This window comes from Mirounga angustirostris, unplaced genomic scaffold (genome assembly GCF_029215605.1).
Source record: "Mirounga angustirostris isolate CCGP_5_RB_7025 unplaced genomic scaffold, mMirAng1.0.hap1 SCAF_4, whole genome shotgun sequence".
Lineage (NCBI taxonomy): Eukaryota > Metazoa > Chordata > Mammalia > Carnivora > Phocidae > Mirounga > Mirounga angustirostris.
The window spans coordinates 71,668,534-71,686,601 of NW_026991712.1; the positions used below are offsets into that span (position 1 = coordinate 71,668,534).

Here is an 18,068-nt window from a genome sequence, read left to right on the forward strand (position 1 = left end):
TTATTTTTATACTTTGGGTTATAATCTAATACTATTTGATTTATCTGTTTAACTATGTATGTATGTATGTATGTATGTATCTATCTATCTATCTATCTATCTATCTATCTATCTATCTATCATCTCAAATTGTTCCACCTTGGCTATTGGGAGCTCTTTCAGTTGGCTTCTGTATCCCTCTAACAAACACCCATGACTCTGTGTGTGTGTGTGTGTGTTTGTATTTTGGACACTTATTTTCTGTCACTACAAAATACTGCAGGTTCATCTTATATATTTTCTGTTCCTGTCCTAGAATCAGCCTTTTCTCCAAGGAGCCCTGGTTCCTTTTATTAGAGAATGGTATCAGAAACTCAGATCTGGCCACTCAGTAGGCTCACTGCTACTGGGGCTTCACTGCTCCCAGGACCTCTCTCAGCTAACAGAGCAGGGGCCTATATGCATGAATATTGACCTGTATTTATACACACATCTATAAAGGTTTGTATATGTAGCCATCTGTGTCTATAATAAGCTAAATAGTACTTCATACTGGTGTCTTCAGCTCTAATCCATTGCCACAGAGCCTTCTGACCTTGCTTATCTGTAACCTCCCACAACAACAGTGAGAAGCGTGGCCCCACTGTCCACTCTTCATTTACTTTATTGTCCCATTCCAAGTACCATGTATAGCAGTATCAGAATTGGTAACCCATGCTCCTGTGGGAAACAACTTTATCAACTAGGATACAGTGCTAACACACAGTTCCTTTTGCCCTTTGTCTGACTACTCATGTCCAAAGTTACTTAGGTCAGCAACTTCTTACCCATCTCCTTATTGAGATTTTTTCATAGATTTGCAATACATAGGGATTCTTTTGTCCTATTCTTCATTCCATTCTGGAATTCCCCAACCTCCTAAATATTTTTTTAATTTGCATACATGAAGATTTACTTTGTGTGCCGTAAAGTTCTGTAGGTTTTGGCAAATGCTTAATGTCCTATATCCACCATTACAACATCATACAGAATAGTTTTACTGCCCTAAAAAATTCCCTTTGTTTTATCTATTTAATCACCTTTTCTTCCTGAACATTTGACCATCTGTGTTTACGGTCTATCTAGTTTTGCCTTTTCCAGAATGTTATATAATTGAAAATACACTGGCTTCTTTCACTTAGCAATATACATTTAAGATTCATTCATGCTTTTTCATGGCATTATAGCTCATTTCTTTTTATCACTGAAAAATATTCCATTGTATGGATATACTAGATTTTATTTATCCATTCACCTACTAAAGGATTTTTTTGGTGATTATGAATAAATCTGCTACAAATATTTGTGTGCATGTTCTTGGGGGGTCATAAGTTTTCATATCAATTGGGTAATTACCTAGGATTGCGATCACTAAATTGTTTGGTAACACTATGTTAATTTTGTAAGAAACTGTCAAAATGTCTTCCAAAGTAATGTACCATTTACCATTCCCTCTAGTACTGAATGAAATATCTCATACATTTTTTCTTTTGCATATGTATGTCTAATAGTTCCAGCATCATTTGTTGAAAAGATGTTATTTCTCCATTGAATTGCCTTTGTTCTTTTGCCAAGGATCAGTGACTATATTTGTATGGATCTATTTCTGGGCTATCTATTCTGTTCCATTGATCCATGTGTCTATTCTTTTGCCAATACCATTCTATCTTCATCACTGTAGCTTGATAGTAAGTCTTGAAATCAGGCAGCCTGAGTCCTCCAACTTTGTTCTTCAGTATTCTATTGGCTCTCCTAGGTCCTTTATTTTCCATGTAAACTTCTTATATCTATGAAGTGTTCTTATGTCTATAAAATGGCTTGCTGAGATTTGATTGGGATTATGTTGGATCTATAGATCTGCATCTATTGATAGGATCATATGATTTTTCTTTTTTAGCCTATTTTTTTCATTGAATATGTTTTTCATATAACATAGTGTAAATTTAAGGTGCAAAATGTGTTACTTTAATACATTATATATTACAATATGATTGCCTTTGTGGTGATATTTATCACATCACATAATTATAGTACAATATTGCCGATATTCATTATACTGTGCTTTACTACTTGATACAAGTTTGTACCTTTAACATCAATTTTTATTCCCCCACCCCTTTCTTTAGCCTGGAGATGTGTTGGATTACGCAGATAGATTTGTAATGTTGAGCTAGCTTTGCATATTTAGAATAAATTCTACTTGTTTGTGGTATGTATTCTTGTTATACATCATTAGAGTCAACTTGTAAATATTTTATTGAAGATTTTTGCATTTATCTTTATGAGAGTTATTGGTCCGTAGTTTTCTTGTCAGGTTTTTAATCTATAGTGATATTAGGAAATTTGAGATCTTGTAACATGGGTTAGGAAGTGTTTCCTCTGTTTCTGGAGATATTACGGAGAATTGGTATGATTTCTTCCACAAATATTTGTTAGAAACTACATGGACCTGGTGATTCTTTTTGGAACATTGTTAATTATTGGTTAATTTATTTAATAGATACAGGCTTTTTTGGGTTATCTATTTTTCTTTGCATGAGTTTTGGTAGTTTTTGAATCTCAAGGAGTTGTTCCATTTCATCTAAATTATTAAATTTGTGAGCCTAGAGGTTTTCATATCATTACTTTATTATCCTTTTAATGTGTTTGGCATCAGTAGGGATGACTCCCTTTCCATATCTGATACTGTAATTAGTGTCCTCAAAATTTTTTTTTTAGTCAGTCTGTTCAGTGGTTTATCAATTTTATTGATTTCTCCAAGAAACAGTTTTTGGCTTTGTTGATTTTTTCTCTATTGTTTTTGTTGTCAATTTCATTGATTTCACCTTTAATTTTTATTATTTCTTTTCTTCTCCTATGTTTAGGCTCAAATTGCTTTTCCTTCTCTGATTTCTTAAGACAAAACACTTAGGTTATTAATTTTAGACCTTTCTTCTTGTCTAATACATGTATTTAATGGTATAAGTTTCTGTCAGCACACTGCTTTTGCTGCATTTCACAAATTTTATTGTTGTACTTTTATTTTCATTGAGTTCTTTCTTAAGTTTTTAGTATGTTGAGAAATTCTAAATACTAATCTTTAAGTATCTTAGAAGGATTTTACCCTAGAATTTGAAAATTTTTGAAGACTAGGAGTCATGGTTTTATTCTCACCTTACCCAAAATTTTCTGTCATGTTTGCTGGATGAAGACCCCTCCGTTCTTGATCCTCTATTAATTAATTAATAATCACCTGGGACTTACAAGAAATAACTTTCTCATCAGTCGACCCACAGAAAAGCCAGTCAAAGTGGCCCATTGTCAGTTGGTAATTCTGTACCATAATTTCCTAGCATGAAAACTAGCATGAGAATCCACAAACAATAGCCAGAATTCTCTGGGAGAGCTTGGAGCTTTACCAAATGGTTCTGTATTCAACTGCTTATCAGGGCAAATCTCTCTGAGGAGGTTGCCCTTGAGAGACTGAAGGGTAGAGCCTTGTTCATCCGGACCCGTCTCCCTTTAGTTCCTCCAGTTCCCCCCACCCCCTCCCCTGTTGCTCCCCCTGCCCTCCTCCCCCACCAAATCCAGACCACCGCTGCGTCCGTGTAACACACAGTGAACATCCAAGGAAAGTTCTGGTGGGGGGAGGCAAGAAACATAAGCCCCCCAAAAGCTATCTCCCTAACTGTTTCATTTAAGAAGGAAAACATTAAAATACAAATATTTATAGTCCTCGACTAAAATACCCCTGGCCTGTGAAAGGGGAAATAAAATATAATACACTTTTTTTTTTTTAAAGGTTCTGACTTCTGTCTTTTCTGAGAACACTTTTTTTCTTTAGAAAATAAATTGTAACTGAAAAATTCTATTAGCTTCTATAAAATGTAGATGCAGAAAAATGATCAGATGGTTTTAAATTTAAAAACTGCAGGGTAGATATTCTTCTTGCTTCCTTGTAATAGGCTCTAAACTTCAATGATGCGAGTTTTTCTCTTTTCCTTCAGTCGATCGATGTAATTGAGACTTTTCCCATTTATTGGAGCTGTCATCTTGTGGTCATATAATGATGCTAGAGATATTAACTATGTTTTAGATGCAAAATTGTAAATACAGTATAGAAAAACCGTGAATTTATTTCCATATCATTAAACTACATTTTACCCATGAGCAAAGTGCATTTTTCATAACTTACAAGAAATATCCTGCCTTGCAGTGGCACCTGTATTGGACATTCTTAACAGCCCCTTGATTCGACATTGCTATTTGGGTTATTTTACTATCAGGGAATAAAGGACAGCAGATTGCGAGTATCAATATACATAACTGACCAGTGAGTAAGATTCTAATTATATTCAAAACTGCCATTCTGCCAGTTAACACTTTTTCTGGATACAGGGTATCATTTGGGAAAAAAATGCACCTACGTTAAGCTTCTTCCCTGGCATTGCGTAAGAAAAGAATAGAAAGAATAAAAGTTGAGGTGTCCAAAAGTAAATTCTAATAGGATAGCTGTTCTTATCAGTAACTTTGTTGCAGTAAGTTCTCATACTAAATAATTTTTATTCTGGTGGCATTGAAATGTTTGGGGTTCACCAGCTTAGCAATTAAGCCAATCCTAGAAAAAATCATCCTTTCCAATGTCCAGAACTTTGTTCCTGTTGCTCTTTCCTTTTGAACCAAAGCTTGATGAGTATGTTGGTTAGTGGAGCTTCTCATACAACGATCTCTATATAACTATATGCAGGTAAAAACTTTTATGATACAGGATTTTATTGTTTAAATAGCTCTGTTAGTATATGGATTCCTCAAAATAGACTTTTAGGCTTTATCTGAGGTGATGGTAGTCCTTTTTTCTTGTTAAAATATGTCAATGCTATTACTAAAATTTAGGAAATAAAATAATAAAGTAACAAGTTGAATATTACTTCTAATTTTAAAAAATACCCCCTGGCAGATTAAAATCTTTATTAACAAGAATCCAACCAAACAAACTTCTTAGCTAACTATTACTTTATTTTATTTTACTTTTCTTTTTGCACATAACACTTTAAAGATCAGAAATGCATTCACTAGGGGTGCCTGAGTGGTAGAGTCTATTAAGCCTCCAACTCTTGATTTCTGCTCAGGTCATGATTTCAGGGTTCGGAGATCAAGCCCCGCCTCAGGCTCCATAATCCACAGGGAGTCCTCTTCAGTTTCTCTCTCCCTCCCTCTGCCCCTCCCGCTCATGCTCTCTCTCTCTAATAAATAAATAAATCTTTACCAAAAAAAAAAAAAAATGCGTTCACCAGAAAGGGTATGTCCACAGATCAGCGAACAATAAGTCCATATTCCACAGTTACAAAATGGCAAAATGATTATTGAGAGAAAAATTCATGTTCTTGAAATCCTTCAAAATTCATGATTAAAAGAATATTTATTCCATTTCATTTAGAATCAGGTGTTGAACTGGGGCAGAAAAGTAGGCAAAGGCGCTCTAGAGCAGTTTTCAAGAATTAAAACAAAACAAAATACCAAGACACTAAATTAAATTTTAATTAAAAAGGACACCTGCTTTCCTGGGAATTTTTAGACATTTTACTGAATTATGTTACCCAGATTATGGGCATGAATATTAAGATCTACTGCTAACTTAATTGAATTCTTATTCTAAGATAGCCTCCCTGTCGGGGCAAGGCCCACGTTAGAATTATAATCTAACACGGATTCATCACCCTCATGTGGATGAATCCTTTGTAGACCATGTCCTAGAAGGCACTGCCTACTGTGCTTTAAGGTCAACGGCTCCCCAGAGTCCCAGACAACCCATTCTTCAGGGAGAACAAGTAGGAGAGACACCACTTAATGATTAAGCAGGTGGAAAAAGTTGTCTTCATCAAAAATTGAATGTAATGTGCAGAAAGATCTTTTCTGTTAAAAGTTCCTGATACCAGCAAACCCATCAAGCATCCATTTAGTCTTTTACTATGAGAGGGGAAGGAAATATATTTTTAGGCAAACGATGTCCACTCAGCACTCATTCCCCACAGCGCATCTGTCTTATACTCCTTGTACTTTTCCTTTTTGTCTCAGGAAGTTGTGAAGCGTTCACATAATTAATCCAGGAGCCCAGCCTAGACCACAGAAAGACTTGCGCCTTCTCACTTCCCTTGCAGAGTGTTTTCTTCTTCTTTTTCCTTCCATAATATCCGTCACTAACAGGTGAATGGCACTGATGGACAAGTGGGGCAAATATCAAGAAAAGTTTTGATCAAAGTGTTTGAGTCAGTGGTTCAATGAAAGCACAGTTTATGTGGCAACACTGGTAGCTAATGAAAGGAATGTTGCAGAGATCCCGATCCAAATGACTATGCTGGTGTGCCCATAAATGTTTTTCAGGACCCAGTGTAAAAACCCAAGTTATTTTTGAAACCGTAGGCCCGTATTTAGGGTTTGATAAAAGGGTCTCTCTGCTAATGTAGCGTCAACTGTTAGTGTGTTTTATGGGCTTCTTTCAGTGAGAACAACTTGATACATCAGAATATTTTGACAGATAGTCTTGAAAGCACAAAGTCTCTAGCAATCCTAAAACTTAAAAGGCAAAACATTGGACACTCAAATTGCTAATTCCCAAGTGGAAACCAAACTATCAGATTGCTCTCGGTCACAGTTTTTTAAAAAATATAATTTGATTGTGTGCTGAATGGTTAAGGTTTACTTGAGTGGAAAAGCCACATGATGATTTTAGTTTTGCTCAATTTTTTCACAGCATCTTAGACAAATCGTCACTTTTGCGAAACTACAGCAAGTAGAGTTGACTGTCCAATAATCAAATGATGTATCTTAGTGTTCATCGTATTGCCTTCAGAGTTCAAGTCCCATTTATTCCCACTTTTCAAATGTCTTCCTATTTAAAAAGCATTTTTTTGTTGAGATATAGTTGACACATGATGTCACTTAGCTTCAGGGGTCCAGCAGCGTGATTGGACAAGTCTGTACGTTATGCTGGGCTCACCACAAGCTTAGCTGCCACCTGTCACCATCCAACGCCAAAACAGTACCATTGACTGTATTCCCTGTGCTGTGCTTTTCACCCCCCAACCACTACCCCCCGACTTACTCATTCCATAACTGGAAGCCCGTATCTGCCTCTCCATTCACAGTTCACCATTTTGCCCATCTGCTCCACCTCTGGCAGCCGTCAGCTTGTTCTCTGTTTTTATTGGTCTATTTCTGCTTTTGTGTGCTTGTTTTGTTTTAAAAACATTCTTAGTTCTCCGCAGCGCTCACAGCAGTTTCAGTCATTGCAGACAGACTTCTTGTTGCAACATTATTTGCACATTTCAGTCCCGGTGGAAATCATACTTCCTCCTCTGCAAGTCTATATAGCAGTGCGTTTTTGGTTACGACAGCTAACCCCCCTGACTTGTATTACAGTATATCTCCCTACCCCGTGAGCTCTTCAATCATAGGGACGGTCTTATCAGCCATTATTTCCCCTACAATCTATCATAGTACCAGGCACAGAGCAAGTGTTCAGTAACACATTTCCAGCTGAATTTCCTACCCAAAGCATCAGCGCTTTAAAGTCAGTCGTTTGAGGTTCTAGCTGTATCTTCCTCAGCAAGCTCTTCCAACTATCCTTTGTTAAAAACACATCTAAAAATATCAGTTCACATACTGGATCAATAACAGAGGTGCCTTGGTAATGATACAGGCTTGCAGGTCAAGCAGCTTGTGACAAATTCCAGCTGGTCCACTTATTGAATAGCTGAAGGATCTCCTCACTGAGCCTTTGGTCCTTCATGGGTGTGATGGTCTCACCTGGTTATTGTGAAGGTTTAACAGGGCTCTGTGCTTAGTATATCAAGGAGGACCAGTAAGTCGTAGATATTATTAATAAAAGAACTTAAGACCACAATTACCAGAAAGAAGAGTGCCTCATGAACGGGGAAGCAAAAGAAAGCGAGGAAGTATTTGACCATGAAGCCAATGCTTAGTCTCTGAGATCAGAGCCTTAAAGAGAAGGATAGATTGAAACCTAAAAAGAAAGAAAAGCAAGATCCCAGTGCACTCAAGGAAAAAGTCTTCCAATATCCTTCCTGCTTATTCTTCCAATATCACACACAGCTGGGCACACCTTACCACATCATGGTTGATACCTACTTTATCAACCTTTCCATTAAAGTCAAACTTGACTTAGTACAGTCAATGAGGGACTACTCCATATGCCAAGTGTATCCTGTATGACTTGTATAACTGACTGTGATGGCTGAAATTGAGAAATAGGGGCAAAAGGATCAAGTGGCTCTAAGGATTGCCAAGGATCCAAGATTTGAATGATTATCATGCACACACAAAGGAACCTATGCAGACGACCACTTAGTACAGAGAGTAAGTCAGCCTAAGTGTTACATTGTGGGCACAGTAGACCGGGACCTTAAACAAAGAATGGGAAGTTCCCCGGAGTTCCCATCATTTCTAACCACAGATACAACACTGAGCAGATGCCAGATGATTGTGGAGCCAGATGATTGTGTTCCTCTGCCTTCCTCCACCAACTTCTTCTGTTGCCAGTTCATATAGCAATATGCTATAGCATAAATCAGTCCAATGACCTATTTGCTCTGTTATGAGCTGAGTATGGGTAAATGCACTCACTTTTTTAAAAAAGATTTTATTGGGCGCCTGGGTGGCTCAGTCGTTAAGCGTCAGCCTTCGGCTCAGGTCATGATCCCAGGGTCCTGGGATCGAGTCCCACATCGGGCTCCCTGCTCTGTGGGAAGCCTACTTCTCCTTCTCCCACTCCCCCTGCTTGTGTTCCTGCTCTCGCTATGTCTCTCTCTGTCAAAAAAATAAATAAAATCTTTAAAAAATTAAAAAAATTAAAAAAATTAAAAATAAAAAAGATTTTATTTATTTATTTGAGAGAAAGAGCACAAGCGGGGAGAGCAGCAGAGGGAGAGGGGAAGCTGGCTCCCCGCTGAGCAGGGAGCCTGACATGGGGCTCGATCCCAGGACTCTGGGATCACGACCTGAGCTGAAGGCAGACGCTTAGCTGACTGAGCCACCCAGGCACCCCAATACACTCACTTTTTGATGTTGTTTTGAAATTGGTATTTTGTATCATTTTAAATTTTGTTACATCTTTTTATAAGTCAGACGACTGCTCACATAAAACAGCAACAACAACAACCCACAGTTACCAAAGGCTAGCACTGAACAGTTGAGACTGATGGGTGGTGTGGACAGTTACCTGCCTGTCAGGTGTAGACCAGTTCAAATCAGTTGTACTAAATGTAATTTCCTGGAGAAATAGATTTAAAATGTGAAAGGTATATTTGCTATTTTTTATTATTGAAACCTAAATTTATGCCATTATCACACAGGGTTATAATCATGCAGAATTATGATCCATTTTAACTTTTTATACTATAATTATCTAATTTCAACATATATTTTATAGATGTTAAGCCTGTAAATGACAGATAATTCAAAATGTTAGCATTAGTGCTTTAAAATTAGTCACTATTAAAACCTAACTATTAGTTGAGTGCGTCTGTTAGTGGACATTGAAAAATCAAAAAAATTGAAGATATTTGTCCAAATTAAAATTAGAACATGTAGTCCATATGTTCTAAATGAACATGTTTTCTTCTCCGATAGTAATTTCATTATCACCAAGTTACAGGATGGAGTTTTAATTATGACCTTTATATCAGTAGAAGCCATGTATTTGGGATTAAAAACCTACTGCTTTAACTAGTCTAGTTAAAGACTGTGGGTTGATACATTCTGGGCTCCAACTTTTATAAAAACCAGAGAACACTTCTAATAACACTTTTCTAATTTCATGGTTCATTGCACAGTCAGTAAAGATTTAAATAATTCAGAAAGAAAGCCTATTCTCTTTCTTTATTAGAAGTTTGAGTCAGGCAAATTCTTTGACATTTAATAGGTTTTTAACCCTTTTAATAACTTTTTATAATGAAATTTATTGGCAGTTGTTTTAGAGAAAGGGTTATTATATTAGCATGAATAATAGTCACTAGTTTTTATGATTAGTTTTGAGACCTTTACCTTATGTAACTCAAAGTGCATAAAAGCATAAATGAGTAATGTTAATATTAACTAAATTAGGTATACCCAGAAATACAGAGACTGCATATAACAATATTCATCCCATTATCTAACATGCTATAATATTTTGGCAGATAAATATTTGAATTTTTAAATTGTTTTAAAGGAGCTTAAGGTCACTTACAGAGTCAGACACTTTAAAGGAACTGAAAGACATTGTAATTTTCCTAGACTGATTTTACCAAATTATTAATATTATACTCAGTAGAAGAGGATTTCCAACCTTTTCCTATCTTGGTTTCATGCTATTTTAATGTTTTATAATACATTATTAAAAGGATTATTGAACGATTTCCATAATAAAATGCTAATTTAAAATTGTACTTTTCCTGAAGTCCCCAATAACTTGGGAACATACAAATATTCTGTATAGGAAAGCTGTCGGGCCCAAGCAGAATACAAAGTTTTAATTTTGCTTCTTGAGATGTACTTTTAAGTGAATGTCATGTGTATCTAATGATTTAAGAGCCTCTAAATGAACTCAAATGTCACTTTCTGAACTGATGTTAAGAAGTCAATATCCCACTTGACATCTCCATTTTTACTAGCATCCCATTAACATTGCAGTGGAAAGTATGAAATTCAGTTAGGTTTTCAGGTTTAAATATAGTATAAAGAACCATTTCAGCTGACTTTTGATGCTATAAATATCCAGAGCTTCTTCCCATAGATAAACCACAACTCCCATAGGGCATGTCTCGTAGCATTTCCCAATTTTCTTATCACCTATCTTTCCAACCTATTCTTTTTGTTTCAATGCACACAATCCTTTGAAAGTATTCTGAAAATAAGGCACATTACTCAATCCCTTCTTTGGGCATATCAAAGCAGAGATGTGAACAGACATTAGCATGTTTGAGTACACTTTAATATAAGATTATAGTCCCATGAACAAAGCACTGCCTACACTTTGTAGTGCAGATGCAAAAGGCACAATTTATACAAATCAAGGGCTTCATTGACTCTAATCATAGGTAGATCCAGAGCCACTCACAGACTCCTCTTAACAGAGGTGTACAATTTTGTAGGAACTGCTAATTCAGGTATTTTGGGAATCAGAGGGTTGATCAGATGGTCTCCCAAACCCTTTCAGATAAGACGGAGCTTTTAGTCGCTCTCCATATCCTGCCATTAATTGGAATTACGAGAGATGCTCTTTGTCAGTTAAGAGTCAAGCTTGCTTGTTGTACATTTGCATGTTTGTTTTATTTGAGCCAGGCAGAGGAGTCCCCTCAAGGGCACACTGGAGCACAAGGTCAGCTTGATAATACTGACGTTGATAGTTTAACAGTAACAGTAGGAGACAAATTGTGTTGGCACGAAGCAATCAGACACGGATGCCTCAATTTGAGTGGAACATCTTTCCAACTGCGTGTCACTCTACGCCATAACCTTCTGGCCATTGTTGCAATCCAAAGGAGGGGTTATGTGTACAGAGTTGATGGGAGAGAATAGTATACTATGATCTAGAATACCTTTTTATGTATTTAAATTTTTTTGAACTTTGTATCTACCAGTTAGCCTATTAGCTGTGATCAGGGAGCCATTAACATCCGGGTAATAAGTTCAACCTTTATCTGGGCTATTGCCTTTCTCAGAGTGAAACCCTGTGCTCTTTGACTTAAGTTGCCCGGCTTCTCCCAGAAAAGGTCTCCACAGATGCAAGCTTTTGGCTACCAGAATGCTTGGCCACAACTCTGTCAGAGGCTCACCAAGAACTAGAACTAGTCAAGGAAAGTGACTCTAGATGATAGCAAAAGATAAAAGATCTGCATCTTCCACAAGAGGTGACCCAGGTGACCAAAAAACCACAAAAATAGCTTTTACGTTTGCCAGAACATCTTCATAGTCTTTATCTTGATCCATCCATGCTTAAGCAAGCATTTAAGGTCAGTACACTTCTCTCATTTTTGTCTCCCTACAATGTAACATTATCAAACAAACCACATCTAATATTTATCCTATTGTCTATCCCCTCCCTGCCCTTGAAAGTGAGCTTGTAAGGACAGAGATCTCATTCACTGTGTTTGCTCACTGTTGTTTATGTGGTTCCTATGGCAGTACCTGGTGCAAAGTAGGCACTCAGTGAATATTTGTTGTTGAAAGATTGTTATCCCTAATTCAGAGATTGAAAATGAGGGTCAATTAAAGGCAAGATTCAGAACCAGTCTGATGATGTCACGAGCAGAATTCCCTTCACTACAACACACTACCTCTCATCTAGAAAAAGAAAAAGAGGGGCGCCTGGGTGGCTCAGTTGGTTAAGCGACTGCCTTCGGCTCAGGTCATGATCCTGGAGTCCCGGGATCGAGTGTCACATCGGGCTCCCTGCTCAGCAGGGAGTCTGCTTTTCCCTCTGACCCTCTCCCCTCTCATGCTCTCTGTCTCTCATTCTCTCTCTCGCAAATAAATAAAATCTTAAAAAAAAAAAAGAAAAAGAAATTTTTAAAAAATGGTGTAAAATTGCTTGTTTGGTTGTTTATAAAAGTGAATCAAGATGCCCACACAGGAAGGCAATTCAGATGCCTTCTACATCTAGGGGATGTGACAGAAATAGAAATCAAGTTCGGTTAAAGAGGGCCAGGACTTGGCACAGACACTGAGGACATTGAGAAGTTGGGGGTCCTCCCTCCCTCTGTGGCTTTTTGCTCATCACCGTCTGATCTTTGGTTCATCCCTGGGAGAGCATACAAAATTTTAATTAGTTAAATTAAAAATAAATTTTTTTGCCATGACTTTTAAAACTTTCAATGATGTTTTCCTCTAACACATCAGATCTCTTGTATAATGAGGGTCTCATTCGTGGAAGGGGCCACAGTGAGGGAGAGACCCCAGTTTGAGGGAGGAAGATGGTGAGGTATTATGGAAACTCCTGTGGGGATATGAGCATTTTTTTTTTTTTTTGAGGTGGTTTTAATCTTTCCCAAGGATGGTGGTTCTGGAGAGTGCTATGTCTCTCCATTTGCAAATATCTAATGAATTGTGCCCCAGAGCTCTTGCTTTCCTGTGATAGTTAGTTTTATAATTACTATTTATCCTAACTAAATGACAAATATCCCATTTAATGTATTGTGAAGAAATCTGAGCCCTATTTATTCACATTGCCTTTTGGAAGGAAACTAGGTTCAATCAAGTTATTCTCACCCCATTATTGAGGATAAAAATATATTTTCATAAAAAAGTCTGATCTTTCTTTTGAACCTCACTTTTTGCTAATCTTTGAAACTATGGCATGTGCTTTGCATAGATATATTTTCCATATTTCCCCTTCTTTTGATATTATCAGTCTTCAATGTCAGAAGTCTAATAGCAAAAATGTTGACATTTATTTAAAATACCTGTTTTTAAATAATGAATAGAACACACGAGGGGATCACCTAGAAACGATTTATTTAATTTGTTTGGACAACAAATAATTTAGCTCTCTCTTGGAAATGCACTTAGGAAAATAATAAATGAAATTTGATTATTAAATTTACCCACGCATTCATTCTGGTGTATACATTTACATATTAATTGAATCCCTGGCAAAAAATGTAATCAAATTGGGGACTTAAATAATATCAACATTTACATTCTTCTCGTACACTCTTGGAGTGCATTATTCCTAAGAAAAATGAGAACTGCCTAGTCTTCTTCCTGGCCTGATTAATCATGTAAGGCTGGATGGGCTACCGAGAGAGGGCTCAGAAGTTTCTCTTTGGATGCTAAGGACGGTATGTGTTTGATAGTGTATATTAGAGGGACCTAGAGTAACACTTGTCACAGCCCAAGCCTACAGGGTCCCCTCACAGCCCTGGGGAAAGCCCTCTGCAGAGAAGGGTGTCAAATGCTGACAGACAGGGGTAAATGGAAGAGCTTCATGGATTCCTCGCGTTCTCTTGTTCCTGCCGCCCCTGGCTCGCTTCCAGGCCTTGCCGGCCAAGACCACAGACAGCAGCAGCTGTGAGCCACATTAGCAAATAAGGCCTCGGGGCTCCCCGTGTTCCAGGCTCTGTTCACCAACTGCTGTTCACTCAAACAGCTGGATCGGAGCAGAGAGCCAAGACGTCGTTAGGGTTTTATGTGTACAACCGTTTTGATATGGATTGTCTGCTAGAGGCAGAGATAATGATAGCTTGCAAGGCTCGCCTGTTGGACTGGGAAGTGGCGCTGACATGTGAAAGGAGAAAACAGACTCTGGAAGGGGCGGGAAACACACACAGTTTTAAACACTGAGACGAGGGCCTTCGTTTGTGCCGGTGCTGTTCGAGTGTGCCATTTGAACACCATTTTGTCACTCATGCACTGATGTTGGGGCCAGTGTTTTGTTTTGGGGGTTTCGGTAGTTGAGTTAAGCCAAAATGTTACTCATTTTTTAAAATAATCCGCAGTGATGGGGCGCCTGGGTGGCTCAGTCGTTAAGCGTCTGCCTTCGGCTCCGGTCATGATCCCGGGGTCCTGGGATCGAGCCCCGCATCGGGCTCCCTGCTCGGCGGGAAACCTGCTTCTCCCTCTCCCACTCCCCCTGCTTGTGTTCCCTCTCTCTGTCAAATAAAAAATAATAATAATAATAATCCGCAATGAGCTACCTGCATTGCTTTTTTTTTTTTCCTTTTCAAAGAAAAGCCAAGAAGAAGAAAGTGCAAACGTGCTGGAATGTGTATCGGATAGTACGCATGAGGGTTCTCACTTGAGCTCTCTCCTCACCCTGGAGCTCTTAACGCTGCAGGTAATTGGTCAAGGAGAGGAAGGAACAGGGTATGGGTCTCAAGCCATAGATTACACGGCAGGTTAGGAGGGAGAATACATGATATCTGCTTTGGTTTCCTAATTGATTTTTTTTTTTTAAGATTTTATTTATTTATTTGACAGAGAGAGAGAGAGCGAGAGCAGGAACACAAGCAGGGGGAGTGGGAGAAGGAGAAGCAGGCTTCCCGCGGAGTAGGGAGCCCTATGCAGGGCTCGATCCCAGCACCCCGGGACCATGACCCGAGCGGAAGGCAGATGCTTAACGACTGAGCCACCCAGACACCCTTTCCTAATTGATTTTAACCGAGCTTTTGCTTTCCATTAATGGAAAGAGGTTTTGAAGGAACGCAATGGAAATCTTCTCTTCACCTTCATAATCTTCCTCCATGACTTTCATTGACTCTTTTTTTTGGCTCCTGTGATTATAAAACAATATCAGTCCTCAGTAGCATATTGGAAAATTTAAGGAAACCGTTCTGATGTTCAAAAAAGCGAAATTTAGTACCCATTTTCGATGGAGTCAGCTTCCCCAGTGGGAAGATACATATTAAATAAGAGTTGTTCAAAACTAAAATTCCAACAACACCAAGGACTTTTAGCCAAGCAAAAATGAAGTTCACTGAGTTTGAAATAAACAAAATGGGAAATAAACACATTAGAAAGTACCTTTGAGATACCAGAGTCCCGAGAATTTGGCAAATGTAGCTCCCAAAAGATCAAGGATTTATAATCCTGTTTATGGGAAGCCAGCATCATGAATCTTCGTTGTACCTGGCCTAAACATCTCTTCAGTGAAACTCAACAAATGTATGTCAAGTACCGATGATATGCCATGATCGGAGCTAGATACTAGGGCTACATTGGCAAACACAAGAGATATTCTATCCCTGCCTTTTTGAGTTTATAATCTATTAAGGTATATCAGTTAAGATTGGGTTTAACTACATATAAAACTCAAAATGACAGTGACTTTAAAAGATAGACACTTAACTTTCCTTTCACGTTAAAGACTCCCACAGTAAGTAGATTCCCAGGGTCTGGAAGCTTCATAATAATCAAACACTCAAGCTCTTTTTGCCTTGTGCCTCCAATGTCCTAAAAGCAATGCTTCTGGGTTCAAGACATCCCCCCCGCACCCTAGCTCTAGTGACCACACCCACATTTTTGCCAATAGGAAAAAACAATGGACAGTGAGCCTTTCCCTTTAAGGGGATTTCTTGGAAGTACCACACAACACTTTCACATGCATTTCAGTGGCCAAAACATGGTTATGGGGCCTGGATGGAGCTGCAAAGGAAGCTAGGAAATGCCCTTTGGTGGCTAGCCTCTTGGCTAGACAGCTAAATATTGGAGGGTACAGAGGGTATGGCCTGAGGTTTCTGCTACAAGGGAGACAGACATTATTCAAATTTTCTTTTCATCTTGTGACTAATGTTAGATGAAGTTTCACTGGAAAAAAGAAAACTCATCAAACTGGTTAGTGGGTTTATACTGGTAGTATTCATTTCTTCACTTATATACTGATTCAGCAAATACGTTTTGAATACTTGGAATGTCTATTTAATTAAAAGAGATCTGAGGAGTGATTGAAAAATGCATTAGTCATATTAATGAAGATTACTTTCTAGAAGGTACAGACATATTAGACTAAGAAATTTACAAGTGGTGGCCATAAAGAAAGGACAGACAAAATGCTTGGGCAGTTCAGAGTAAGAAGATTCTGGAAGCTTTGTAGATGAGGTGACTTTTGAACTTGACTTTAAAATATATTTAGGGTTTAGATATATGAATATGGTAATAGCATTATGGAATTGGGAAAAGGGCACAAATATGTAGACCATATTTCATCTTAACTTTGATCTTTTTTAGTGGAGAGATCTGAGATCAGTTAAGCTCTCCCAACCTCAATGAACTTATACAAAACAGCCATTTCTATAGGGATGCCTCAAAGGGGAATAATAAGGCTCAATAGATAAAAACACTGAACAAACCACAAATCACTGAGCAAAGTTCGGTTTTTTTAACTCTTCTTAAAATTTTTCCAACAGCAAATGCTGAAAGAACAACATGGCCAAAGACACTTGTTCAGGGGGAAAGAGACATAGGCAAAGAGTAGCAATTAATTGGGTTTGGCTGAGCAGTAAATGTGTGAAGGACAGTCCTAGAGACCAAGGCTTATTTGGAAACTTGCGTGGTATGCTGAAGAGTTTGGATTTAATTTGGTAGGCAGATAGCACTGGGAAGGTTTTGAGCCTGTGGCTTATGAAGATTAATTCTGCAGTACTCTTCAGGGTGAATGTGAAGAGATTCTTTATAGTTAAGTAGCCATTGCAGGCGAAGAGGTAATGAAGGCTTGAAATACATGAATGAGTGTGAAAATGAAAAGAAGGGCTGATGGAAGGGTTATTTTAGAGTAGACTCAGTGGAACTCATAAGAGTTTGATAGGAAAGGAAAGAATTAAAAATTACTAGAACATTTTGAGTAGAGGTGACAGGGAGGATGAAGGTGTCATCAACAGAAATTGGACAAAACAGGTTTGAGAAAGGAAACTTTGGGGTGGAAGAAAGGTGACTCAAGCAGAATGTTAGGAAATAATTTAGGGGTGGAAAGTTGTAGGAAGAAGAGAAGTCAATGAAGGACTCGAGAAGAATCAAAGAGAAGAGCAGTTGTTATTAAGAATGCCTTGAGGGGGCGCCTGGGTGGCTCAGTTGGTTAAGCGACTGCCTTCGGCTCAGGTCATGATCCTGGAGTCCCTGGATCGAGTCCCACATCGGGCTCCCTGCTCGGCAGGGAGCCTGCTTCTCCCTCTGACCCTCCCCCCTCTCATGTGCTCTCTCTCATTCTCTCTGTCTCAAATAAATAAATAAAATCTTAAAAAAAAAAAAAAAGGAATGCCTTGAGTAAATTATTCACAGTAAGTTAAAAATACTGGAAATTAATAGGAAATAATATTTTGCAAGTTGAAGTTTTGTATTTGGCATTAAGACTTTAGTCAGTATCTTTCTAGAAGGAAACTGGTAATCAAAACACTTGCTTACCTTCATGAGCTAATTAATTAATCTTATTTTTCAGTAATCAGACTCCATCCAGTTTAATTTTCCCCATATTAAACATTAGGCAGTGATTAATACTGAACTGCCTTCTATGAAAGCAAGGTAAAATGGAAACACCCCTAATTTGGAGATGGGTGTTAATATCTGACATTCCTAAGTGCATC

General features: G+C 38.1%; 1 protein-coding gene and 1 pseudogene across 2 annotated transcripts in view; both read left to right on the forward strand.

The window, feature by feature from the left end:
- Positions 1–18,068, forward strand: part of TOX (thymocyte selection associated high mobility group box) — a 295,904-nt gene that overhangs the window by 227,326 nt on the left and 50,510 nt on the right. The window lies entirely within an intron of this gene.
- On the forward strand, positions 7,896–8,513 carry LOC123858502 (rRNA-processing protein FCF1 homolog; annotated as a pseudogene).